Genomic DNA, 26,730 nt, shown 5'->3' with positions numbered 1-26,730 from the left:
AATATGTAAATAGTGACAAAATCAAACCAAAATTCTAATCTTAGGTCTTTTGTGATAAAGGAAAGACTGAGAGAAATATTCAACATTTTTGAACTTCATTCTTCTATAAATATTGTTTGTGAATAACCTGCTACATCAACCATAATTTTCAGGAAATGGATAAGTCGATACCAAAAATATGAAGCCACTGAAACACTGCAATAAGACTCATGTGTTTTAGTTTAGATTCCCTCTAAAGCAAACCCTGAGACAAGGATTTGTGTACACGTAGTTTGTTTGAGAGACAATATAGGGAAATATGAGGTAATGGGAAGTAAGATAAGAAACAGAGGAGAGCCAATAAAAGGTATATTGATAAGCATAGTTCTGTTATGGGAAACTGGGAGTAAATTGAACTGGGGACATGCTGTAGAAACTAGTGGAACCCCTACCCCACATTCTGACAATTAAAATTGTTTCCTGCTGTCCCCAGTTGAGGTTCACTGGCTTAGGCAAATCTCTATACTTTCCCAATGAGTAAACTAAAACACAAAGAGTGAACTTTAGTTGTCCAGTGTATATAGCTAAACTAAAGATAGAATAGGACCTAGAACACAGATTTCTACTGTTTTTAGTCTTGGGCTCTTTTTAGTTTTCGAATTAGAAAAACACATAACTTACCAGAACAGTTGCATCACTTATAGATTAGAATATCCACAGGTGACAAATTCCAGAACAAAATAGTCTTTTTCTTGTCCTTTTTCTTGTTACACTTCCCTGATGAAGATGCTGTATGTAACCTCTCCTAGAAAACTATGGCGTTTTTGCACTACTTGGGTTGCAAGTTGAATTGCTTCTGCTCCTTGGGTTCCTTATGGGAACAATCAGAAGTCACCATGACTCCTTAGGTGTGAGACTGTAAACTGGTCTCTCTCCAATCAAACTTACCCCCTAAGTATCTGTCCAGTGCAGATCGGTCTCTTCTACAGCCTTCTGTGTCATCTCTTATAAAACATTTTCCACCCATTCCATTCCCCTGACCTCCCCACTGAGTTGCGGGGGGGGGGGGGAGGGGGGGCATTCTATGTTTACATGACATCTATCCTGTGGTTACTGCAATGGGAGCCCTAAGCCACCTCTATTATTGTCATCTACTTCTCTGATTTCCCCCTCTGCCTTGTGAGCCACTTGGGCATAATAGCCTGAGGCTTTCAATATTTGATGCCTAATTCCTGAATTCTTAACTCAGTAAATGTTTGGGGAATGAATGAATGGATCATTAAAGGAATGAAAACTGCAAAGTCGGTCTACCCCAAAATAATTATAAAAGCAAAGAGAAGGTTTATCCCCCACCCCCACCCCGTTCTTTAGGAGTTTGCTGTGTTCCTTACACTTACTTTGACTATGTACATAAGCAAAGTTAAAGGAAAGTGTCTTGAAACATTTCTATCAAATCAAATATGTTTGAAAATGTTCAGGTTGGGTATTCAGTTTCATAAATGTGATCTGTGCGGTGTGGGTAGCTCTGTGGGATAACATCTAACCCAGTAGCTCATTTTTCCTCTGCTCTGAGTTTTAAAAACCTGATTATGAAGTAAGGGATTTGTAATGCTTCACAGGAAAACCTGTTGAATGACTGAAAATAATTCAAATTCTCTTCATAAACATTCTGTTCATTGCCAGGCATTGTGGAACAACAGTGATTACAATTTCCTCAGGAAAAATAGTCTGTAAAACAAGACTATGCTTATTTAAACATTGTTTATCCAGGTATTTATTATAATAAGATAATGATCTTAGTCTGAATTAGCTATTGAGTGAGATGTTCTTGTTGTTTGTAAAGTTTAATTCTATACAAAAAAAATAATGTTGGGATGTAGTCTCTGTAACATCTAATGAATAAATATGAAGCTTATTTTCAAGCCATTTACATATTAGGAAATTTAGGTTTTAGCCCTCATTATTGTATAACATTGAATATGAAATTACATACAGGCTTCGTCTTGGTAAGTGAAATAATTTGCATGCATCCATCACAGCAGCAAAGACAAGGTTTAACATTTCTTATATATTAATATTGATGTGCAATTTGAGTTTTAGCTTGAAAAGGCAGAGTGTTTATTTGGTACAATTAGTGTAGATCTCATTGCTTGAAGAGCAATGTGTCTTCATCAAGCCTTATTTATTAAGCAATGATATTTACTTAGCACTGTGCTGAATGTTGGAGCATAGGGGCATAAAATAATTTTAAAATGTTATCATGACTGTTAGAGAAATTATAGTCTCATTGAGAAGGGAATATATATATACTAATAATAGAGGAATATGAAAATTGTCCGTGATGCCGTCACAGTAACACTAATGACTGAACAGCAGGCTGCATGGGGCGACCAGGCCGGCAGGGGGGTTAGTGAGGGACGACCAAATGACTGAACTACAGGCAGAGTGGGGCAACCAGGCTGGTGGGGGGCGGGGGGAGGCAGTAAGAGGTGACCAGGCCGTTGGAGGGGGCAGTTAGGGGTCATCAGGCAGGCAGGCAGGTGAGCAGTTAGGAGCCAGTGGCCCCAGATTGTGAGAGGGATGTCTGACTGTCTAAATTGACAGTGGAACATCCCCCGAGGGGTCTCTGATTGGAAAGGGTACAGGCTGGGCAGAGGGGACCCCCCCCATGCACAAATTTTGTGCACCTGGCTTCTAGTATGTGTGTGTGTGTGTGTGTGTATACTAGATGTATATATATATCCCAAGAAAAATTCTGAGATATTCTAAATTAAATTATAGAAGCAGGAGAGTTATAGAGACAGGAATAGTTAAACAGTTAATAGCTGGGGACAACTAACAAAAGATTTCTCACATTAATGAATGCATGTTGCAGTTTGAAGCAACCTCCAGAGGACATTAGCAGACCTCTAGATGCCTCCACATCCCAAATATGCATACATAAACTTTCCAGTCTCTTTCCTGTAACCAATCAAAAGTAGGAAGGCGGGGGTAGATGGGTGGGTGGGAAGAGATCAACCAAAGAATTTGTATACATATATGAATAGCCCATGGACACAGGGTGGTAGAGGCCTGGGGTAGGGGGAGGGGGAGGGGCTGGCTATAAGGGGTCAATGAGAGAACAAAAGGGGACATAAAATACTTTCAACAATAAATATTTTTTTTAAAAAAATCAGTAAATATTTATTTCTTACACTCCATGTACCTATCATAGAGCTGCCCCTCTTCACCTTTTTCCATCCCCTTGTTGGCAGCCAATGCAAATTCTTTCCAAACAACTTCCATCTTTCTTCCCCCAAATGTAATGTATAAAAGCCATCAATGCCAGGTTGGTGGACATGTTGTCTTCTCCACCTAGAGCTGCTGCTGGTGGTTAGGCACACATCGCAGGACCTAATCCTTTTCTGGCCAGCATATAGTTCATGAAACCATTCCTTTCAGAAAATTTTTCACATTTATTCATCCCTTTAGCAAAAATGTATTGAATACCTTACTCTGTGTCCAGTGAAGCCTATTAAAGTGCTTTTTGCTCATTCTTCATTTTTATTAATTCTCCCTCCTTTTGAATTAGATAATTAAGTTATTTTCAAGCAAATGTAAAAACCCATAAAGATAACCTTCAAAGCCTGCCTTACTACATGATTGCCAGTCCAAGGACTTATATAAAATGAGAATCACTACAGTCTATGCTTCCTTTTCTCTGTATGCTATTATATTACAAACAAATAAAAACATATAAGACCATTTCACAAGGAGAGTATTCTATGTTGGGGCAGGTAGTTATCAAAGGATTAGTTAATAACACTTGTGACTTGTTTTTTTTAAATTGGAAGTATACCCAGGTATGGCTTATATCCAACTAGTATGCATGTACTCTTGTCCTGGTTGTTTTGAATGATGTCTCTTCTGATGAGACCCATATCTGTTTTGATTTGAATATGCCCATGCTCTACTGTCTAGAAAATGCTCTTATTATCTCCTCTGGTAGGCTGCTCTGAGGACTCAGGGAAGTATAAGTTGCGATTTCCAGCCACTCTTGCTTCTTCTGTCCTTCTCTACTCAACCTGAAAATGTGGGTGATTTTTCATAGGTTCATGGTCAATGGCTGGTTTGTACCAGATCTGTGATGTCCAATACTGTGACCACAGGGCACACAAGGCTATTGAACATTTGAGATGTGACCTGCCAAATTGAGATGTACTGTCATTGTAAATGACACATCATATTTTGAAGACTTAGTAGATTTTTTTTATTTTTAAAAAATACATTTTTATTAATTTTAGAGAGTAAGTGAGAGGGAGAGAGAGATAGAAACATCAATGATAAGAGGGAATTATTGATTGGCTGCCTCCTGCATGCCCCCTACTGGGGATTGAGCCACAACTCGGGCATGTGCCCTTGACTGGAATCGAACCCAGGACCCTTCAGTCCACAGGCCACCACTCTATCCACTGAGCCAAACTGGCTAGGATAAGTCTTAGTAGATTTAAAATATCTCATAAATGATTTTATATTGACTGTGTACCAAAATGATACTATTTTGGATATATGGAGTAAAATAAGATATGTCATTAAAATGGATTACGTCTGTTTCTTTTTGCCTATTTTGTAATGTGGCTACAAGGAAATTTGAAATTACACAGGAGGCTCATGTCATATTTCTATTTTAAAGCATGGTTTTAGGCAATAGATTTAATAGCAAACAATTATGTTTAAATTCCCTCGTTTTGTAGTTTTCTAAAGTGAGGTCTAGTAATGGGAAATGTGTTACCCAAGAACATAAGAATGGGGTCGGATTCGAACTAAGCTAGTGGCCTGAGGTTGGCTGTCAAACGCCTCCTCCCACCTTCAGCACTGGTTTTCAGGTGAGCCCCTGGAGTCTTCCAGTGAAAACATAGTAATATAAAAGCTGTTTTGGAGATACGAACCAGAGCTCTTGAACATTGATCATAAAATGTTTTATAAGGGAAAAGCAAACTGCAATCATAGATTTTATCTGCTTCTTACTATTTTCTCTTATCACAGGTTTCAGGAAAAAGACCTACTCAATATAAACCCTTTTCATGCATTATGGAAAAACAAACTGCAGATACTTAACAATTGTGTAGTTATTAGGTTATGTAAATGAAAGGAAACAATCAATCTAAAGCTGCAGATAAGCCCGCATTCATTATACCTTTGTGATTGCATATATTTTTTTTTTGGCGGGGGGCAATGAGGTGAGAAAGTTTTCCTTCATGATTCTTTATTATGCATTTATAATTTAAATAAAATGTTATATTCTAGCCTACTGTTCACTTACCCTCCAAGTGGGGCTATCCGCATGTTTAGTGCTGATATGTAATTCATGAAGAATACTAAAACATGTCATGTAAATAATACAATTAGTGTAAGTTTATTTCTAGTATGCTTGATTAAATGAAATGAGATAGAATGCATGCATTTAAAACATTTTAAAATCAACTTTGGGCCCTAACCAGTTTGGCTCAATGGATGCAGCATTGGCCTGCAGACTGAAAGGTCCCAGGTTCAATTCCAGTCAAGGGCATGTACCTTGGTTGAGGGCACATCCCCAATAGGAGGTGTGCAGGAGGCAGCTGATTGATGTTTCTCTCTCATTGATGTTTCTAACTCTCTATCCCTCTCCCTTCCTTTCTGTAAAAAATCAATAAAATATATAAAAAAAATCAATGTTCGTGTCAACGATAAAAGGAAAATAATCATTTAGAAATACCATGGGATGCTATTTAGGACACTTGAAGCTATTATGTGAGGAATTGTGCTCCTCTAGGATGAGAAGAGCCACCTCTCCCCCAAGATAGTGGCTTACATCCCTATCACAGAAAGGTTGCTCTGGCAGCTCTATGACATCATTAGGGACACAGACATCTTCCAACTCACTGTTTAAGTGTTCCTGGGTCTTGTGCCATATTTTCATGATAAAAAATAACAAGTGAGCCCTAGCCAGTTTGGCTCGGTGGATAGAGCGTCGGCCTGAGGACCAAAGGGTCCTGAGCTCGATTTCAGTCAAGGACACACACCTTGGTTGCAGGTTCTTCCCTGGCCCCTGCCCTGGTTGGGGCTTGTGCAGCAGGCAGTCAACCCATGTGTTTCCTCTCACATTGATGTTTCTCTCCATCTCTACCTCTCTCTTCCACTCTCTCTAAGAATCAATGGAAAAATATCCTCAGGTGAGGATTAAAAAACAAAACAACAACAACAAAATAACAGCTGAAACTTTAGATATCAAAGCTGTGTTTCGGAACACTGATTGGAGGAAGCACAAAGAAGTATATTATTTCTTTCTTTAAATAAATGTGCTTGAAATTTCACAGAAAAACTCTACCCAAATGGACACATTTTGGTGCACAAAGGCTAGAAAGTGTGTGCATGTGTGTGTGTGTGTGTTTTAACTGAGCAATAAAGAGACTACTAAAGATTGGGATTTCTTAATGAATATGAGGAAATAGATTATGCAGTTGGCCACTAGCAGACCATGCCATGATTTATACATTTGCTTCCCAAACATCTCTGCAACACGCTTCCTCCCCTAAACTCAAAATGGTGCCTAGTAAATGTACCCACTCATAGTCAAGGAAATCTGAGTAATGGGTCATTCTTTTTTATAGGATCAGGTATGATTGTATATGTTCTAAAGACCAATAGACTATTGAAAGTAAAGAAGAAAGAAGTAAAACTCCCTTTTCAGAAAAGGAGAAAATATAAGACTCAAGGGTAGTTATGGCTGAATCACAATGATCAGATCTACTAAGCAGGAATAGGGAGAGCTCCCTGCTTTGGTTCTGTTCCTTGTGACATCTTCATTATCCATTAATCCCCATGTCCACCTTTTAAGAAGAAATTTTAAAAAGTATGTCTATTTTGAGGGGCTATATATTTTCAGGCAAGACTGAGATAACTGAAAATGCTTTTCAAGATTAATAGTCATAGGCTTGATATTTTGGTAACATATTCTCTTAAAGTTTGTTAATTATTTGGCCTATGTGTAAGTAACCATACCCAACAATCTTGTTTAAGGTGTGTTAAACCAAAATGATTCAAGGTAATCAAGGTCTGAGAATCATGTGAAACTGGTACCAAATTGGATGAATATAGTCTGAAGGAAGGCCTTGAGAAGATCCCTGATAGTCATATTGTATTTCAGTAACATTGTCATGTAGCAAAGGGGGCTGGGATATTTGTCTATCATTATTTCAGAAGGCAAAATACTATCAAGTAGAAGGAAATTATAAGAAACTTGAGAGAAACAAAACAGAACAAAACAAAACAAAAAACCTTTCCAATAATTGAAGCTGTCTCAAATCTGGAAGTCTGCATAGTGAGGTACTGTACCAGTTCTCAGGGCTACAATGAAGGGAATGTCTAGTGTAGAAGGTTAAATTAGCTAATCCCTAGGCTTCTACCTGACCCTGCCTTCTATGTTGCTATGATTTTATGAAACCAAAGGCAATGATTGGACAAGTATTGATTCAGAAGAACCCAGAGAGGCAAGTACAGGAACATATCAAACTATCTTGCAATCTGTCATAAAAGATTTATGCTACTCCCTTAAGAGCAGCCCAAAGTTAAGATTGTTCAATCTTCATCTTCTAGTTGGTATTTGATCTCCTTGAATTCCTGACACAAGTTTTTTTGGGGCCATTTGATCTCCTTTGAATTTCTGACACAGGGGAGTTGTCATGATATGAAAGTTCTCTGTACATTACATTTTGTTCTTTAGGAAATATATCGTTCTGTAAGATTGTGTTTAGTTTTCATAAATGCATGTTTAGCAAGTTTTGAGTTTTGAGATTTGTGTTGGTGAGATAGAGGTACAATTATTTTTAGAGAAATCTAAATCCATGTTATTATATTTTAAAGATTTTTTTATTGCATTCATTATTCACATGAACAGTATGTGTTTCCTGTCCTCACTCACCTTCAAATTCAGAGATTTGGACTGAATTCTTTTTTAAGGGTATGCTGCTATAAATTTTTTTTTAATGAAAATAAATCTGTTTTTCAATAAGGTTTGCGGGGCACTTGCAAATTGTGCCAATGCATCAAAGGAAAGAGAAAAAAAGCACACACATTTGTTGATTCAGTAAATATTCCTTGAGTTTTTTCCTACCTACTTTGTGTCAGTTGCTGAACTTGGCAGTGATGGTAAAATGGTGAGAAGTCACACACAGCCTGTTTTTGAGTTGCATACAGCCAAGCAGCTGGAGAGTAATATGAGGTAAATTGTGAAAATGCTGTGATAGAGGAAGACAATGATGCATAGAAAGGGAAACCAACCTAGATTTAGTAAATTAGAGAGTAATGTAATGTTAAGGCCTGAACTGTGAGAAGGAAGAGAGGAAAGTGAGAAAACCATGGTAACTGGTTTTCTGGATATTCTACTGTCCTATCTCTGTCCTTACTTAATACTGATGACTATGGCAGATCTGTTGTTTTTTCTTTTCCCCAGGGCTTAAAGGTCGTAACATTGTTAGAAGCTTTCTTTAAGGAAAATGAAAACCATAAAATTATAACTACAAAATTGGATATACAGTCAAGAAGTAATTATTTCAAATGAGAAAAATAAATGCAAGAAAATACTGAAATTTTTTAATAGATTCTTATTCTTTTCCTCTGAAATTTGTAGGCCATTTCCAGCAATGCTCTCTAGGGCTGCTTTCTGATTGCAGTCTGGCTTTCCCTCCCCACCTACAGCACTCTGTGACTAACTTTCAGCACTGGCTAGGTACTATGCAAGTGAGTGAACTTGATGCTTTATTAAATATAAAATAAATCCATCTTACAGTGACGCCAAGTTAGAAGTAATGCAAGGTAGAAGCCCTGCCTTAGATGTGGTATTACTTTTCAGAATTTGCTGCAAAATTTTAGTAAAAATCATACCGCTATAACCCTGGTTACAGTACAGATTATGACACACTTGAGCTTGAATTCTGGTTCTGCCACTGATTAGCTGTGTAAGTTTGGACCTGTGAATTAAACTCTTTGAGTCTCAGTTTTCTCATCTATGAAATGGGGATAATAACAATACCCACTATTTAAAGTTTCAGCAACAACTAAATCACTGTTATAATCCCATCATGTTTTCCACCATTATCTTTTTAAATACTTTTCCACTGAAATTCATGGAGAATGTCAAGGTTATAAGTAAACTAGGGTGCACAGGTTTTATAAACCAATATTATGATCATACTACTTACATTTAGGTATGTCTCATAGGAAACGAAGTATCTTCATGTCTACTGTCTCATCTGATCTCGCCTGCTTCCTTCTCCCAGGACTGCTATTCACCTGGGACTCCATGGCGATTTGATGTCAAAATCTATTTTGATTGGATCGTGTCCCTGTCATACTAGTTGGATATTTTGAATATCATTCTTCAGAATATAATAGATTTTACTGTTATCTTATGTTTAAATACAATTTTGTTAATGTGCAGATTGAAACCCAGAAGAATGATTTGCTCATTGACCAATAGGTCACAAGGAAGGTGGGTTACACTAATCGAAAATGAGTTGTTCAGCCCAGGACAGGTAGCTCAGTTGGTGAGAGTGTGGTCCCAATCTGCCACGGTTGCGGGTTCGATTCCTGGTCAGGGCAAGTAGAGGAGGCAACCAATGAATGCATAAATAAAATTTTCAAAAGAAAGAAAAAAAGAAATCAAGTTGCTCAACAAATCCAGTGCTCACTCTATGATATCAAAACTCTTGACATTTAGTCTAACCTCAGATCATCACAGAATTAACAATGAAAGTGAAATCAGTTAAGTAGGGCTAATCCTCCTATCTAATAATAGACAAACATGGTAATTAACCATACCTCTGACACGCTTCCCATTGGCTAATCAGGGCGATATGCAAATTAACTGCCAACCAAGTTGGCGGCCGGCAGCCAGGCAGCTGAAGCGAACAGGAGGCTTGCTTGCTCCAGTGATGGAGGAAGCCAAGGTTCCCCGCCCACCACTGCCAGCCTCTGAGTTGCACTCTAAGAAACAATGTTGCAATTATAGAAGCTAAACAAACCCCAGAAACCTGCTTTCAGCCAGCCGGGCCTCAGAGCTGGAGCTGCAACAGTGTTTCAATTATAGAAGCCAAACAAACCCAGATACCTGCTTTCAGCAGCCGAGGTCTCAGAGCTGGAGCCGAGCCTCAGAGCTAAAGCCGGCTCTCAGTTCCAGTGACAGCCATAGAAGGTAAATAAATCCCAGAATAAAAAGAAAAAAGAAAAAAAGGAGAGATTGGGAGCTTCAGTCACCTGACAGCCTGAAAACGGCCCTCAGCCACTCACCCAGACTGGCCAGGCACCTCAGTGGGGACCCTCACCCTGATCCGGGACACCCTTCAGGGCAAACCAGCCAGCCCCCACCCATGCACCAGGCCTCTATCCTATATAGTAAAAGGGTAATATACAAACTACCCTAACAGCAGAAGGGCTGGGAATGACTGGTCACTATGACACACACTGACCACCAGGGGGCAGACGCTCAATGCAGGAGTTGCCCTCTGGTGGTCAGTGCGATCTCACATGGGAGGAGCTCTGCTCAGCCACAAGCCAGGCTGATGGCTGCCAGTACAGCGGTGGTGGTGGGAGCCTCTCCTGCCTCCTCTGCAGCACTAAAGATGTCCAGTTTAGGTTTGCTCCCCGCTGGCAAGTGGACATCCCCCGAGGGCTACCGGGCTGCCAGAGGGATGTCTGATTGTCATCTTAGGCCCAATCCCACGGGGAGCGGGCCTAAGCCAGCAGGTGGTCATCCCCTGAGGGGTCCCAGACTGCGAGAGGGCACAGGCCAGGCTGAGGGACCCCCCTGAGTGCACACATTTTTGTTCACTGGGCCTCTAGTTTTATATATATTCCAAATGAGAATACTTATGCTTAGGTCTCTTACACACAATCCCCAAGTGGAGAAATGTTGTCTTTTTTACCAAAGCACAAATCTTCATTATGGATGAGAGGACACAGAAGTATAGGATAAAGTCCTTATCCAATGAAGGTGATAATGAACCACAAATTTCACATCATGATATAGTGGTCTTAATTCCTTACAACGCACAGTACATCCTGTGTTTTTGAAGTAACACTTATTTATTTATTGTTGTTTTCTAGGGGGAAGTGTGTTTCCTGTAAAAAGAAACAAAACACATCTTTTTGTTGGTGATGAAATGAAAAGCTCTGGAAAATATTGTTCTTAGCAACAATTAAAGCTATTAACAAGGGAATCAAATGTTTTAGCGACAATGAGAATATGGTGTGGTTGGTTGAGTTTATTATAAGAGAAGAGATATCATATCCACTGTTTCGATAATCAGTGCAACGTTAAGTGAGAGTATCCTGGGGAGAGATGTTAGGTTCCGTGTCATAGTTAGAAAAGAAAGTTTAGCCAGCAGCGATTTTGATTAAGCATAAATATTTATAGAGCAGAAAAGAAGTGCCAGTAGCAGATGATATTCCCGCATCAAAGTGCCTACTGGTGCACCCCAATCAGAATGGGGAATGTGATGCTCCAATCAGAAGTTTTTCTTGGAGTTATTGAGAGTTCCGCCCTGTCCAGTTTGGCTCAGTGGATAGAGCGTCGGTCTGCGGACTGAAGGGTCCCGGGTTCGATTCCGGTCAAGGGCATGTACCTTGGTTGTGGGCACATCCCCAGTAGGGGGTGTGGAGGAGGCAGCTGATTGATGTTTCTCTCTCGTCGATATTTCTAACTCTCTATCCCTCTCCCTTCCTCTCTGTAAAAATTCAATAAAATATATTAAAAAAAAAAGAGGGTTCAGAGGTTGATTGAAACACAGTAAAGTGTGTTGTTTATTGGATAGCACAAGAGTGCTGAAGGAAGGTCCATCTTTACTCCTCAGGCAGTTACACAGAACAGAACAAGAGTAGGACTAGGAGACAGAGGGAGTGGAGAGAGGGATAGTGCTAGAAAGTGGGAAGACAGACAAAAAAGCCACACCCACCAAGCTTTCCATTTGAAACCACTATCTGAAGATTCCCAAACCCAGACCCACTGACCTGAAATCTAAAAGGAGAGAAAAAAATGAGTCCCCAGATGATTTGGCTTTGAAGATGAGACTGCAAACTATTTGCTTCTTTTCTTCTAAATTTTTGGTCTCGTGGCATTAATAAAAGGAAAACTCTTCGCTTGATTTTCTAGCAGGCTGCCTTCTGAACTTCAAAAATATGTTCAAGATCTGTACAGAACATTTTTTTTTTTTAATTTTACCTGGGGATGATGGCTAGGAGGAAGGGAAAAAAAGGTGCATTTATTGACTCATGTATTTTTCAGCAACATAATAAATAACCTTACAGGAAATCTGCCAAGAAAGCTGTTTGACCCCATTTGAAAGGACAGCAACCCAGAAAGAACCATCTTTTCAGATTTCTATGTGCCTTTAAAAACACAGCCATCATACGGTTGAACCAGAGGGACAGAGGTTAGTGCATGAAACCAAGGTACAGGCTCTCCTAAGTTACCAGGGATGCTCTGCTCCTGTCACCCCTCTTTGAAGACAAAGCAAAAATCAATTTATCTAGTCCCACTATTTCTGCAACTTTTCTCCTCAGTACTTTAGCTTTAGAAGTGAATTGAAGAAAGAAAAACTCTCTACTCTCTATTCTATTGGGCCATTATTTTTAAAATATAGGAGAGATCAAACTTTAATTTATAGCTGAAAGTTCTCCAAGGTCCCGCTTCTCCTCTCTTACCTATATTTTCCTCTCTCATTATAGATTGATGATGGTGAGTCACAGAGCTTTACTCAGATATTGGTATAAAAAATTGTCAGTAGAAAATATGAGGATTTTGTCCAGCAGGAAAGTTGTGGTTTTGGAGACCAAAAAATAATAATAATAAAATAAAATAAAAATGAAAAGTGCCCTTTTCCCTCCAAACTATGTTTATATGTTTTTATTGATTTTTTTTAGAGAGAGAGTGAAAGGGAGAGGGATATAGAGAGAGAAACATTGAAAGAGAAACACCAACAATCAGCTGCCTCCTACACACTCCCTACCAGGATCAAGCCTGAGACCCAGAAATGGGCCCTGACTGGGGAATTGAACTGGTGACCTCTTGGTTCCTGGGTTGATTCTCAACACTGAGCCACACTGGCCGGGCCTCCAAACTTTCTTTGAAGCCAGTATTTGTGTTTAAGGCCATTTAAAATGTGGGTCTCTCTTTCAAAGGAAAACAAATGGCTACACACTGGTTGAGGAGATGTCGTGTGAAAGATGGCCAGTGATATAACCATTTATCAAGCACAACCATTTCATTGTTTTTAAAAATTGGCCTCTAAAGCTACAGCGATATCATGTTATTTACTGTACTAGGAAGTGCAGCAGCCTTTAGATGTTAACTGTCATTTATAAACATATATAACACTAAAAGGATGTTAAAGATTTGATCAGTGTCAGCAGAATCCTTTGGGGATCGTTATTTATTTTTTTAAAATATATTTTTATTGATTTCAGAGAGGAAGGGAGAGGGAGAGAGAAATAGAAACATCAATGAGAGAGAATCATTGATTGGCTGCCTCCTGCACGCCCCACCCTGGCATGTGCCCTTGACTGGAATCGAACCTGGGACCCTTTAGTCCGCAGTCTGACGCTCTGTCCACTGAGCCAAACCAGCTAGGACCCTTTGGGGATCTTTACAAAACTAGTGTGGGTTATTATGTTGCACACTCAAAACCAGAACCACTGATTACCCAACTTAATCATAGCCAGGTCACTGTTTTAGGTATCTATGCTACATAATAGGTTACCCAAAGTTGGGTGCTTAACACAACATGCATGTATTAGCTCACAGTCCTGTGGAGCAGAAGCCCAGGCACACCTTTGCTGGTTCCTCTACTCCTTGCCCCACAAGGCTGCCATTAACTAGTTGACAGGGCAGTGTTGCTTTTTCAAGCTCAGAATCTTCTTCCCAACTCTTATGGTTGGCACAATTCCTTGTGATTTTAGGGCTGAAGTGCTCATTGCTCTTCAGCTGAGAGCTGAGAGTGGCCCTGTGCTTTTAGAGGGCGCCATAGCTCCTCTCCAGGGCTCTCCCAGGGCCTTCTCACAGACCACCAGACGCGTGTGGCAGCTTATGCCTCCAAGCCCAGCAAGAGCATCTCTTGCTGCAGCAGCTAAGAAACGGTCGTCTGTCATGTAACAATCACAGAGTGACTGTTGCATCTCCTTTGTCCTATTCTATGAGGAGAAGCAAGTCTGATTCTGCCCACATCCAAGGGAAGTAGGTTATACAGAGATTTGACTCTTTGGAGGTCACCTCAGAGTTTGCCCACGCCAAGGGACTCAGTTTCAAGGAGCTCAACTGACCAATTGTGTTTGTCTAAATCATTGGTGGAACATAGATTTTTAGATTAGTCTTGGGTGGTCTGTCAATAGAAAACAAAAGTAAAACCAAGATTGTGTGTTGTTTAAAATGCCACACTAAGGGTGTAATGCTGATATAGTGAGCAGGTGATTGGGCATTTGAATTTATATGTGGGATATAAAACTGAAAATAACAAATAAACAAACAAGAAAAACAAGTAAGCAAAATCTTACAGATACAAACAACAGATGGTGGTTACCAGGGAGAGAAGGGTGGTGGGTGGAACATAGGTTGATTTAGGTGGTGGGCACACAAGGCAATATACAGATCATGTATCCTATAAATGTGCGGTTGAAACCTATATAATCTTATTAACCAGTGTTACCACAACATATTTAATAAAAATGAAATTAAATTTAAAAAGAGGTCTTCATAGAATATGAAAACAATAAGTTTGCTCCTTTTTCTCTTACCATGTACGTAAAGTATTTGTGCAAAATATTAAATAGTTAATTTACAAAGAGCCTCTGGCCCTAACATATGGTGGTGGTTTGAAAAATACTAATTTTGCTAAACTCTGATTTTTTGTGGTGATTGCAACCATATTTTAAATAGTCTGCATTTGTGACTGGAATCATTCATGTGGTAAACACTTAGGCCTAAAGGAAAGTTAAGTATTTGGCAAAAAACATGGATGGCAATGTGAATTGAAGGTGTTTCTCTGTTCTTAGCATTTTTATAGATTCTTCAATATTTTTGGAGTAAGCATTTCATAATATGCGGGGGTCCCTCAGGAAGAAGTTGGTTATTTTAACTGACCCGTAGCTAAGATAGCATATACAAGCCTGAAATGTAGTCGATTACCATCTGTTTCTAAATCTCTAAAGTCTCCTAATTTCGCAGTTGAGTATTTCTTTCCAATATCTTTTTCTATGTTTAATTTAAAGTTATTTCATTTTGACACTCCAATAACAACCATGGCATATGTTAAATGTATTTGGGGAGATACTGTTTTTTTATTGCATTATTAGTGCACTTAAATACAGATGCTATGATTATAATTAGTTTTAATTGTTAGCCCAGGAATAGTTTCTAAAACTAGTTCACCTAATTTGATAACAATATTATTTTTGATACAATGCAAATACTCAGGTATGCCAATGCAATATTGGAAAGGAATATAATTTTTTAGGTACAACTCGTTCCTCATTACTCCAATCACAACCTGCTCTCCTTAGCAGATAATCAGGCTAGAGGTAACCGGCATTCTGAAGCATATCTTCACCGTATATATTATATATCTTCACTCCATACCAAACATAGTCACATTTAAAAATAGCTATGATTTTCCTCAGAGTGAAGCTTATTCTGAAAACCTAGCTGAAACAGTTGTGGAATGTGGTATAATCATTTGCCCTGATTCTTTTCTAGGCAGGTGAGCTTTAACATCTACTAGAATACTATAAGCATGTTTAAACTTAAATTTTGTTTTAAAACATATAGGGAAATAGATTGTGAGAATAAATGAAAGATGTATACTAACATCAGTTCCTTTTCCGAAATCAATATATACCAACACATTTTTACTGAGTTATATGAATTGTGATACTTTATCATACCTCTGATTGAAGACACACAGATAGGATAGTGCTGTTATAAATATAATAACTCAGTTCTTGATTGTATGCTTATGTCAAAAGTCCCATTGAAGTTTGGAATGCTGATGACACAAATGTAATAAAGAGCCCTTTGTGCATTTATATCCAGTAAAACAATATTAGAAGATGATACATTCCCTCTTCCTTATGGTTAGCAATCCGGGTCTCATGATTCTATATTAAATTTATTATGTGTTGGTATATAATTTCCAAAGATTCTGTTTTAGCATTAGTGTCTCTGCTTTGGCTTTCGCTATAAATTATATGTCCACACTCACATCTTGAAAATATGTTCTTGGGGAAATAATCACAGTACATGGCCACTCAGAAACTTCCAGTTTGAAAAGAGGCTGGTCAAATGTGCAGGAGGTGACAGCAGGTCTTGATACTGAACCTGTGGGAGTATAGCTTTCTTCTGGACTCCAAGAATCAGGAGAGAATTAGTGTCTCCGTTCCTCTTAACTCTTGCTCTGTGGTCTATTCTGCAAAATCAACAACAGTCATGTGGCAAAATGCACAACTGGAAATAGAGAGTCAGGCCCTTGTTAGAATGGATCCCTAAGATAAATCTGCTGCCAAATGGGAAGGAGATGAGTAGAATTAAAACAATTTATTAACCAGAGTCTTTAAGTTTTATGCTGCCTTAGGTGCGGCTCTTATCAAGCCTGGATGGTGGGCAGGGGTAGAGGGTAGAGGGTAGGTGTTTGACCATAAAAACCTAGCTCTTCCTAGTACATGCAGGACACATATAAGGAAGAGTTAATGGTTATCCTGGTCTAATGTCCACTACAACATAACTTCCCTTATTTTGATGATATAATTTAGTTGTGTGTTGTAGTTTTTTCCAGAAAGTATTAGTTATTTGATTCAAGCTTCTGGAAAGGTCATATAGTGACTGAACACACCTAAAAACTAACTACTTATATACTCCTTTCACATGAAAAATCTGGCTTTATCACTGAATATACCTTATCTTTGCTCTCTGCCCTTAACCCAGTTATATTAGTATCATAGATACAATTGGCTACAGGGTATATTGGAGTTTCTTTATTTTTTCTAGATGGAGCATCTTTTTCTTTGCGGCATCGTACTCTGTGTTGAACATAGTCACATTTCAACACATAGTGATATTTGTACATGGGAAGTTCAGCCTGGACCAATCATTAAACTAACATTTTCTAAGTAAAAATATCTATTGTAAGTGAAAAAGGACATGGAAACTGGCATAGGCTTGGGTGTTCACCCTTGCTAAACAGTTATTAACTGTATAGTCTTGGTCATACCTTGTATTCTCACTAACCATCAGTTTCTACATGTTTAAAAATGATTAATTTTAGGTAGATTCTCTTTGCCTTGAGAAGTATATGGAAGATACTTTCTTTTACTCTGCTCTTCTGGCCACTCAGAAGTAGGCAGACAGCTTGTTAAATGAAAACAAAATCAGAAATATTTAAAATGCACAAAAGTGGAAGATTATGAGTCATTAAAAATTTTAATTCCCGTAGAATTTTCCCCCCATCAATTCATTTTAAATATAAGCTGCAATTTGACACTGTTCAATTCACCAGCCTCCCTAAGGGCATCCTGTTTTCATAACAGGAGTTCAAAAATTGGGTCACCTCATGATACATGGATTATATTTTAGAAAAGGGATCAATAGCTCCCTGAGTGTCTTTGACTCTAGAGGGAAATAACACTTTTAGGTGGAAACCTGCAATATACTTGGACATCTGCATAATGACTGGAATTAGCATGGGTTTACATAGTACACAACTCCGTTTGGATTTTGATGCCTTAGAAAGGAACAAAAGGTTTTAAATTTTCTAAGGGAAAGGCTCTGGAGGGTGTGAAGGCCTAACCCAAGTGAGCCCAAGGTGAGAGGCATGTCATGAATGGATGAAGGGATATAAAAACTGGGTTCATCAAAGGAAAATGTATTTTCCAACCAAAAATGATCCATTGCTGCTTACATGTTACAGCACTCTTACCCTTTAAGGATGTTATTAACAGGTGACCTCTGTCCATTCTGCTTATTGAGAGGTGATGTAGTGAAGCCTATTCATTAGACAGATATCTATGACGATAAGTTCCTTATAGTAATATTTGTGTGAAGGGAGAGGAGAAAAATTAGGAAAAGAGAGAAAACAAAAATGGTAGAAAGAAGAGAGAGTAGAGGAGTGGATGAAAGATAAGACGAGTTAGGGTGAGGTGCGCAAGACAAACACAAATGTCAAAGGGAAGGTGGGGAGTGTCCAGAAGAGATTAACCAAATAATTTACGTGCATATATGCATAACCCATGGACATTGACAATAGTGTGGTTAAAGCCTGGGGAGGGGTGGGAGTGGAAATCAGGGATTCAATGTGGGGGAATCTGTAATACATTCAATAACAAATATAAATTATAAATGAATAAATAAATAAACAAACTTGGAATCTGCTTGATTATATGGTTTAACGATCATGTGGTTCCCAAAGTTTCTAGACTACATGGCTACAAGGGTTTGAAAAGCAATATACTCAGCCTGGAGATTTTGAGATCTGCCAAGATGTTCTGCCTTACTCTGCAAGTTGGGAGAATAAGAAATCATTCCTATCCTCCTGTTGGTACTGACAGTGGGAACCTGTACCTGAATTTGTGAGCAAAAGGTGACTTACTTGCAAAGCTGTCCAGAACTGTGGGTTTCTGTTGAGTTCTTCAAACTCTATGGGCCACAGGGGAGCTTGGTGAAGTGATTCCCTTCTCTAGTGTATTCTTTGTGTCACACAAACCCCATCATTTAAATTTTGTGCCAACTGAACAGAGTCCATTGATTTACTGTTACTTAGTGTGTTTTCCATAGTCTTCTTACTCAGACAGCTATATCCTTCTATTCTCATTTCAGATTGATATTATGAAAGAATAGCCGTGAGTTGATTTAAATCCAGCCATAAAGACATTTAACCTCTGAGATTGCCTTTGTCTTACTGTGGAAGATGGTAGTCACTTTCTTTATGAAATACTAAAAATGTCTCCTGGTATTGCATAGGTAGGAGATAAATAAGCACATACAATTATAACAACAAAGCAGAAAGAAAAATGAATTCAGACATTAAACCTCAGATGTGCTGGATGAATGATAACTGGGTGAGTGAGGTTGGAAAGAGCCCTTGGTGCATTCTGATAGTCTTGAGCAAGTTTTAATAATTTGCCTCTTACCTGTCTCCCTGATTTTGATAGGTATGTGCCCCATTTTCCTACAATACTAGTCCCAGATAAGTGAAAAACTGCAAGAGCAAATAGAAACAATGAAATTTGAGACAGAACCTGCTCCTAACAAAGCAAGAGATTCAAGAGAATTAGCCTGTTTCCCAGAGCTCTGCTTTTCCATCTATAGAATGAGGACATGGGCTGTGTGATCCGCTATCTCTTTCTACTGTAAATCGCTTTCTGTAGCTTCATTTTTCTTATCTGTAAAAATGGGAAGAAAGCCTACTTCACAAGGTGACTCTGAGGACTAAAAGAACACAGTTGAATATCTTTCTTTGCACACATCTACTGGATTCCTGAATTTAGTTATCGAGAATTCACAGAATGAGTTCAAGTAGTGAGGGGCATAACACTGAATCTAGTTGAGTTCAGTATTTCATATAGCATGTGGTGCGTTTTGACCAGTGATGATTTGTGAAATGGTTTTAGGTCCTGGATATCTATAGAAGCACCTGACCTATTCTGGTCTCCTTGACCCTGGCGATAAAGACAGCCTTGTTCAACTTTGCATCCCCAGCACCTATCACAGTGCCTAACAATCAGGAATGTCCAGTGGGTGTTTGTGGCCCTCAGGCCAGTCACAGGACCTTGCTGAGCCTCCGGACTTGGCTTTAAAATGTACTTAAACAATCTGTACTAAACAATCTGTCAGAGTTTTTTTTTTTTAAGAATAATAAAGATCATTTCAGAAAAGGTAAAATCATAACACACATACAAATATAAAATGAACAGGTAGTAAAGATTTCACATAGCTCATTAAACGAGAGAACCAGGATTGCAATAACTAAGTAAAAGAAAAAAAACTAAATAAATGCACATTTTATAAATCAGGAATATTGAGATTAAAATACAAATGGAAGTAAAACTAGCTTCTTCCACAGTGGAGAGGGAAATCTATTGACCCTTGACTGCACAAAATACAATTTGTTTGTCTATAGAGAAGAATTATTTTGTACTGCTAATAGTTATTTACAATTTACAGAGTTGTAAATTCTGTAGAATTCTTTTATGGAATCAGAATCATATAAACAGAAGGGTGTACTATGGACAATGTATGGATTTACATTGAAGCACAACATTTTTCCCCACATAAATTAGATAATCATGTAAATCCCTTAATAGTGTCTTATAGATAGCAAACTTCAAATAAATGGTTATTAAAAATGTAACATTCTGCTAGATGTAATTGCAGATGCAAAGCCATATTAACATTCAATACAGCTTTATATTTTAAAAAAATAATAGAAACGGTCAAATATTACTTAGTGAGAGTAATGGGAACTAAAACCTAATTGATCATCCAACATTTATTGAGGATTACATATTCCTAAGTACATCATTTTATTTTTTTAATTTAGTGCATTGACATCCTATCTAATAAAAGACAAAAGGGTAATTGACCGTACCTTCGCTATGCTTCCCATCGGCTAATCAGGGTGATATGCAAATTCACCACCAACAAAGATGGCGGCTAATTTGCATACTAGGCTCCAAGCGGTGGAGCGAAGCCAAAGGTACCAGAAGCCTACGAGGCTTCACGCCCCGGGATCAGCGGAGCAGCGAAGTCTGATGGCTGGGGGGGGGGGGGGGGGGGGGGGGGGGGGGCGGGGGGGGGGTCTGGCTGGAGCCCAGCCAGAGTGAAGGCCTGGGTCCTGGCTACCAGAGGAAAACTGGTGCCAGCAGCCAAGGGAAGGGATGGCCTATTGCACGAATCTCTTTATAGGCCTCTAGTCTATAATAATAAAAGCAAAATATGCTAATTAGATCAAACATCCTTCTGGATGTCCTTCCAGATGACCTACTGAACGAAGCTGGGGCTACTAGGGAAGCCCAGGTCCTGGGGGAAGGAAGGCTTACTCTTGAATGAATTTCATGCATCAGGCCTCTAACATATATAATTTTATATAGATTTCAAGCATATAATTCTGTGATACATGATCTGTATATTGAATTGTAAGCCTAAAGTCAAATCATCTTCCCTTACCATATATTTGTGTCCTTTTATTCTGTTTCATACAGGAGTTACTGGATGCAGAGAGATAACGTATCTACATCACCAATATGGAAACATCCTGAACCTACTTTGGAGTCTCAATACATTGACTGGATTCAAGTTTAGCAAATAGGAAAACTGGCCCACCGACAATTTGCCGCAGGTAAGTGAGAGATATAACTTTCTCCCTTAGAATCCCTCAAAGATTCATTGACTGATGGATAGTTATTTACATTTCAGACGATTTTAATATCCTTTTGGTACAGCCGAGAGTTGCTCTTCTCTCCCTAACGTCCCCATGTGGATGCCAACGCAAGGCTAAATGTCTAGCCATTTCTTTCTTTTCATTTGGGCTTCAGTCAGTTACAGATGGAGGATGCAGGGGGAGAAGGTACCCACCTCATAAAACTTTTACTAGTGGTGATTCAGGCAGAGGAGTGTGAGTCCAGCTGTTTCTGAACAGATGTTTCTTTGTACTGCCCCTGGAGTGGACAGAGTGGCAGAGTGGCCTGCCCTGGATTCAGGATGAAGTAAGAAGACAAAGAGTGATGCCCTCTGCCTTTTTTTTTGAAACTGGGACACTAGTTAGGTCATTCATGTGAAACAAAGTGTTAGGTAAAGGTAGCCAGATGGTGAGGTTGCAAAGCTTGATGTGGCGACAACACAGACATATTTTCTGTTGGGCTGTTGTGAAAGTTGAACGTGGCTGAACGAATGGGTTGGGAAGGATGAAAGTCTGAGTGACTCCAACAGGTGGCATTTTGTGAGCTGGGCCTGAGTGGTAGCATCGTCTGTAGCTGGATGTGCCATCACCAGTCAAGGCCACTTGAGCCTGCTCCTAGGGCCTGTCCAGGTCTATGACATGGAAATCTCCTGTTCATTCTTCTGTGTAGTTTCAATGTGTTGAGGAGAAAAGAAAAAAAAAAAACACACATCCAATTATAGTGACATTAAGCTTCATCTGTGGCTGGGGAGACATTTGTACTTGCCATTTTCATTGGGAAATTGTACTTGAATCATTCATGCTGTTTTAATGTTATAAGAACCTGGGGACCTTGGCAGGTGAAATTGCTCATACATTTTCCTGTTAACATTTGCCTCTACTGAGTTGCATATATAACAGTGATCTCTTCTGAATTCTCAACTCAAGAGCTTCCAGGAAGTTTTTTATTTATTTGTTTTGTAACAACTTCATCACAGTATGTTGATGAAGCTAAATTGGACCCATGTTATCTGTGTTTGAGAGATCCCTTTGTTTCAAGAGTCACATAAGAACCTAGGTTTGGAGGTGTTTTGTAGCATGTTAAGGGCTCTTAAAGATGAGGAGGCAATGGTAAGATAAAGAAATGGTACCAGCACTCAAGAGGAAGATGAACCAACAAAAACACCACTTGAAGGTGTTTTTATTTAAAAGTGTTTGGGACTTACTCCTTTGCCTTCAATCTTAGTTCTTCTATGGACACGGGAGGGCCGATATTGTATTCTTTGAGTTAGGCTATTTGTTTAGTGGGAGAAAGACCCATGTAAGTAACCCAAGTGAAAAGAGAATTGTTCTGGTAACAAATGTGAACTGAAACTGAAACAAAATTTAAAAACAAGAAGAAAACAGCAATTTATGTTTGTACCATTCTCATGAGCAACAGGGAACTTAACTCCTCACAACTCTATTTCTCTCTGAACTTCCTATTCCATTTTTTCTCCCTCCCTCTCTCTCTTTTTCATTCAGTGTGATTCTCAAGAGATTCACTTGAGTTATTGGGTACATCAGCAGTTTATTCATTCTCTTTCAACTGAGTAGTATTTCGTAGTAAGGATATACGACAGTTTGTTTAGCTTTGTACCTATTGAAAGATGTCTTGATTTTTTTTTTCCAGTTTGGAACTATTATACTTAAAAAATTGCTATAAGCATTCATGAACAGGTTTTTGTGTGGGCATAGAATTTTAATCCATTTCCTGGAACTGCAATTGCGGTATTAAATGGAGGTCACATATTTGTGTTTTTAGTTCCAGCTTTAAGCTATAATGAACATTTAACATAGTGTAAGTTTATAGTGTACAATGTGATAATTCAATGCATGTATACATTGTGAAATGTCTACCGCGATATCGTTAGTTAACCCATGCTTCAACTCACAAAATTGTCATTTTGTTGTTCTTATGGTGACAAAATTTAAGATCTACTCTCTTACTTTCAACTATACACTACAGTCTTATTAACTATAGCCATCATGCTATACATTAAATTCCCCAGAAGTTATTCATCATATTCAACGTTTGTACCTTTTGACCAATATTTCACTTACCATTCCTCTCAGCCCAGCTCCTGGTAACAATCAATCTAAAATTGTCCCCCCCTTATTGGCAGGGCAGTTTTACCTTCCACTATTTCAATTATCCATGGTAAACCATCATCCAAAAATACTAAATGGCTAAATGGAAAATTCCAGAAATAAAGAGTTAATATTTTAATTTGCATGTCATTCTGAATATCATGTTGAATTCCTACACTGTCCTAGTCCACCCTACCTGGAATGTGAGTCATTCCTTTGTCCAGTATATCCCACACTGTATATGCTACCTACCTATTAGTCACTTAGCCATCTCAGTTATCATGTTGAATGTTGCAGTATCACAGTATTTAAATAACTCTTATTTTGCTTAATAATGGCCCCAAAGCACAAGAGTAGTGATGATGGTAATGCAAGTATGCCAAAGAGAAGCCATAAATTATTGCTTTCTTTAAGTGAAAAGGTGAGTACAATACAATAAGATATTTTGAGGGAGAATCCACATTCACATAACGGTTATTACAGTATGTTATTATAATTGTTCCATTTCATTACATACTGATAACCTCTTACTCTAATTTATAGATTAAGCATTATCATAGGTCTGTATATATAGGTTTTAGTACTATCTGTGCTTTTAGGCATCCACTGAAGCTCTTGGAATGTACCCCTTAAATAAGGGGGGACTACTGTACTCTCTCTTCCTGAGTTCAATGGTTTTAGGTTCCACATGAGAGATCATGTAGTATTTATTTGTCTCTCTCTGTCTGACTTATTTTACTTAGCTTAATGCCCTCAAGGTTCATGCATGTTTTGCAAAGGCAAGATTTCCTTCTTGTTAGAACTAAATAATACTTTACTGTATTTAGATAATAAAATAAATTATATATTTATATATTTTTTTCTTTATTCATTAGTTGATTGACACAAGTTGTTTCTATGTCTTGGTTATTGTGACTAATGCTACAATAAACAGGGTAGTGCAGATATCTGTTTGAGATAGTGCTTTCATTTCTTTTACATAAATACCCAGAGATAGAATTGCTGGATCATCTGATACTTCTATTTTAAAATGTCGAGGAGTCTCCTTACTGGTTTCCACAGTGGCTGCACCAATTTATATTCCCATCATCAGTGCCACCAGGGTTCCCTTTTCTCTGCATAACTTGACATGTCCTATATCTTGTCTGCTTAAAGTAGTCATTCTAACAGGTGTATAGTGGCATGGCATTGTGGTTTTTATTTGCAATATGAAAGGTGGAAAGAGCTCCCATTGCTGGGAAAGGGAGAGTGGGGTGGCCTGCCAGCTTCCTCAGTCTTTAGGGACACTGCATGAAGGACACTCTTGGGTCTCAGCCCACACAGAGCCTGGCAAAGCTGAGATGTACAAAGAGGCTAGGAACCAGGAGGCCAGGCAGGGGCCACCTGCTTCTGCTGTGCATTCGGAGCAACCAGGGTTCCCAGGGTCCCGCTCTGCAGAGGACCCTGCCAGCTTTTGCCAGGACAGCTGCTTCAGGCCCCTACAGATTTCACTTGTTTTAGCCCCACAGGTTTTTATGTTTGCAAATGCTAGCCATGTGAGTGCCACCCCACTGTGTCCTGGCCCTGGGTCCTCAGAATGTGAACTGACAGCCAGCCAGGCCTGTGCATGACTATGCCAGGGTAAAATCTCAGCTGCCTCCCCCTTGTTGATTTTTGCCCTTGCTGCTGGTGCTTTTGGTGTCATATCAAAAATACATATATATATTTTCAAGACCAATGTCAAAAGCTTTTCCCCTAATTATCACATTAGGGTTTTAATTTTTATTTCCCTAAATCCTAGTGATATTTGACATTTTGACATCACTGTTTATGCTTATTTACCAGATTTATATCCTCTTCAGTGAAATGTCTTTTTATGTATTTGGCCCATTTTTCTAATTGGATTGTTGTTTTTGTTGTTTTTATTCTTTTTGGTGTGTTTTTTTGTTTTGTTTTTACTGTGAGTTTTGAGAATATCTTATATATTCTATGCACTAGTTTTTGACAGATATATAGTTTGCAAATACGTTCTCTCATTCTACAGCTTGTCTTTTTATCCTCTTAATGAGAGTTCACAGAGCAAAAATTTTTATTAATGGAGTCCTTTAATCACCATTTCCCTTCATTAGGGTAGATATACATGCAAACCCATCTCAAAGAGATGGTTGTTTTACATAGTAGGGACATAAAAATAATTATCAAATAAAGACATAATTTCTAAATTAATTGATTTAACGAACTGTCTTCTACAGGTTAAATAATATTCTAGGTACTGAGAAGAGCATATGTATGGGATACAGAGCTAATTACCAAGTTACATAAAATCCATTAGTGATGCTAACATAGAAAGGCTGCCATAGCTATAATATAGGAGAGAGTCCTCTTTCATCTCCTCAGAGTAAGGCCATGTCTTGCAACCCATTACTCACCATACCTAACTTGCTATAGAGATTTAGCAGAGGGAGAGGGAGCATTTGAGCTGCTGGGAAGTAATCTGTCTCATATTTTCCAAATTTTTTGAAGAAAAGGAGTTTTTTTAATATTTCTAGATAAAGTATTCACACAGTTCTTTTTAACCAAGTTAGACAGGTCTTTGTGTAAATCCTATCCATTCAAATGAACTGAAGTATTTATTGTTCTGGCCTTGGTAGAATCAGAGGAAAGATAAAAATCATTGTTCAGTACTTTTAAATATTTAAGATCAATTGCCCCCTTTATCTCATTATATATGCTCTGACCTCAAATGTCAACCACAGTGGCAGGATGTTTGACCATATGTGTATGTAGACTGGTGGTCTGTGAGTCAAATGTCAATCCCACCCATCCCACCACATGCAACAAGAGTTAAGAAAACTGCAATGAATAAATAAAAATAGCAGCAAGATGATTTCACAAGATGTTAAGTCTACAGGTAAATATAGCCCAAGGCAGAGTTCTGAATCTTATCTATTTCTATCAAGTCTGTCAGGCTGGGCATCACATAAACAATGGCTTTCCAATTACCAAAGGAAGGGACTTCATCCACAAATATAAAAAGCCCTTGACAGAAAGTCAGAAGCATAGCTAACAAACGCTTCGGTACTTCACTCCTGGACTGGAGGAAGCCTGGCTTAGAGAAAACAACAAGAGCCCTATCGGAGAGCCTCATAAACCCTGCTGCAAGGAACCATAATGGAGCAGAAACAAGCCTTGCTTAATTAATGCAAGGCCA

The 26,730-nt window shown here is 38.6% G+C and overlaps 1 protein-coding gene across 5 annotated transcripts in view; it reads left to right on the top strand.

Moving 5' to 3' along the window:
- The window catches only part of LRRC4C (leucine rich repeat containing 4C), a 983,070-nt gene that overhangs the window by 556,046 nt on the left and 400,294 nt on the right, over positions 1 to 26,730 (top strand). For all 5 annotated transcript variants that reach the window (XM_070427824.1, XM_070427819.1, XM_070427820.1 and 2 more), the window contains one exon: positions 21,235 to 21,371. The gene's annotated coding sequence lies outside the window, so the exon portion shown is untranslated. The remainder of the gene's footprint in view (positions 1 to 21,234; positions 21,372 to 26,730) is intronic.

Source organism: Myotis yumanensis, unplaced genomic scaffold (assembly GCF_028538775.1).
Source record: "Myotis yumanensis isolate MYYU_CA2020_CCGP unplaced genomic scaffold, mMyoYum1.0.hap1 SCAF_10, whole genome shotgun sequence".
Taxonomy (NCBI): Eukaryota; Metazoa; Chordata; class Mammalia; order Chiroptera; family Vespertilionidae; genus Myotis; species Myotis yumanensis.
This window is presented reverse-complemented; position numbering and strand designations above follow the sequence as displayed.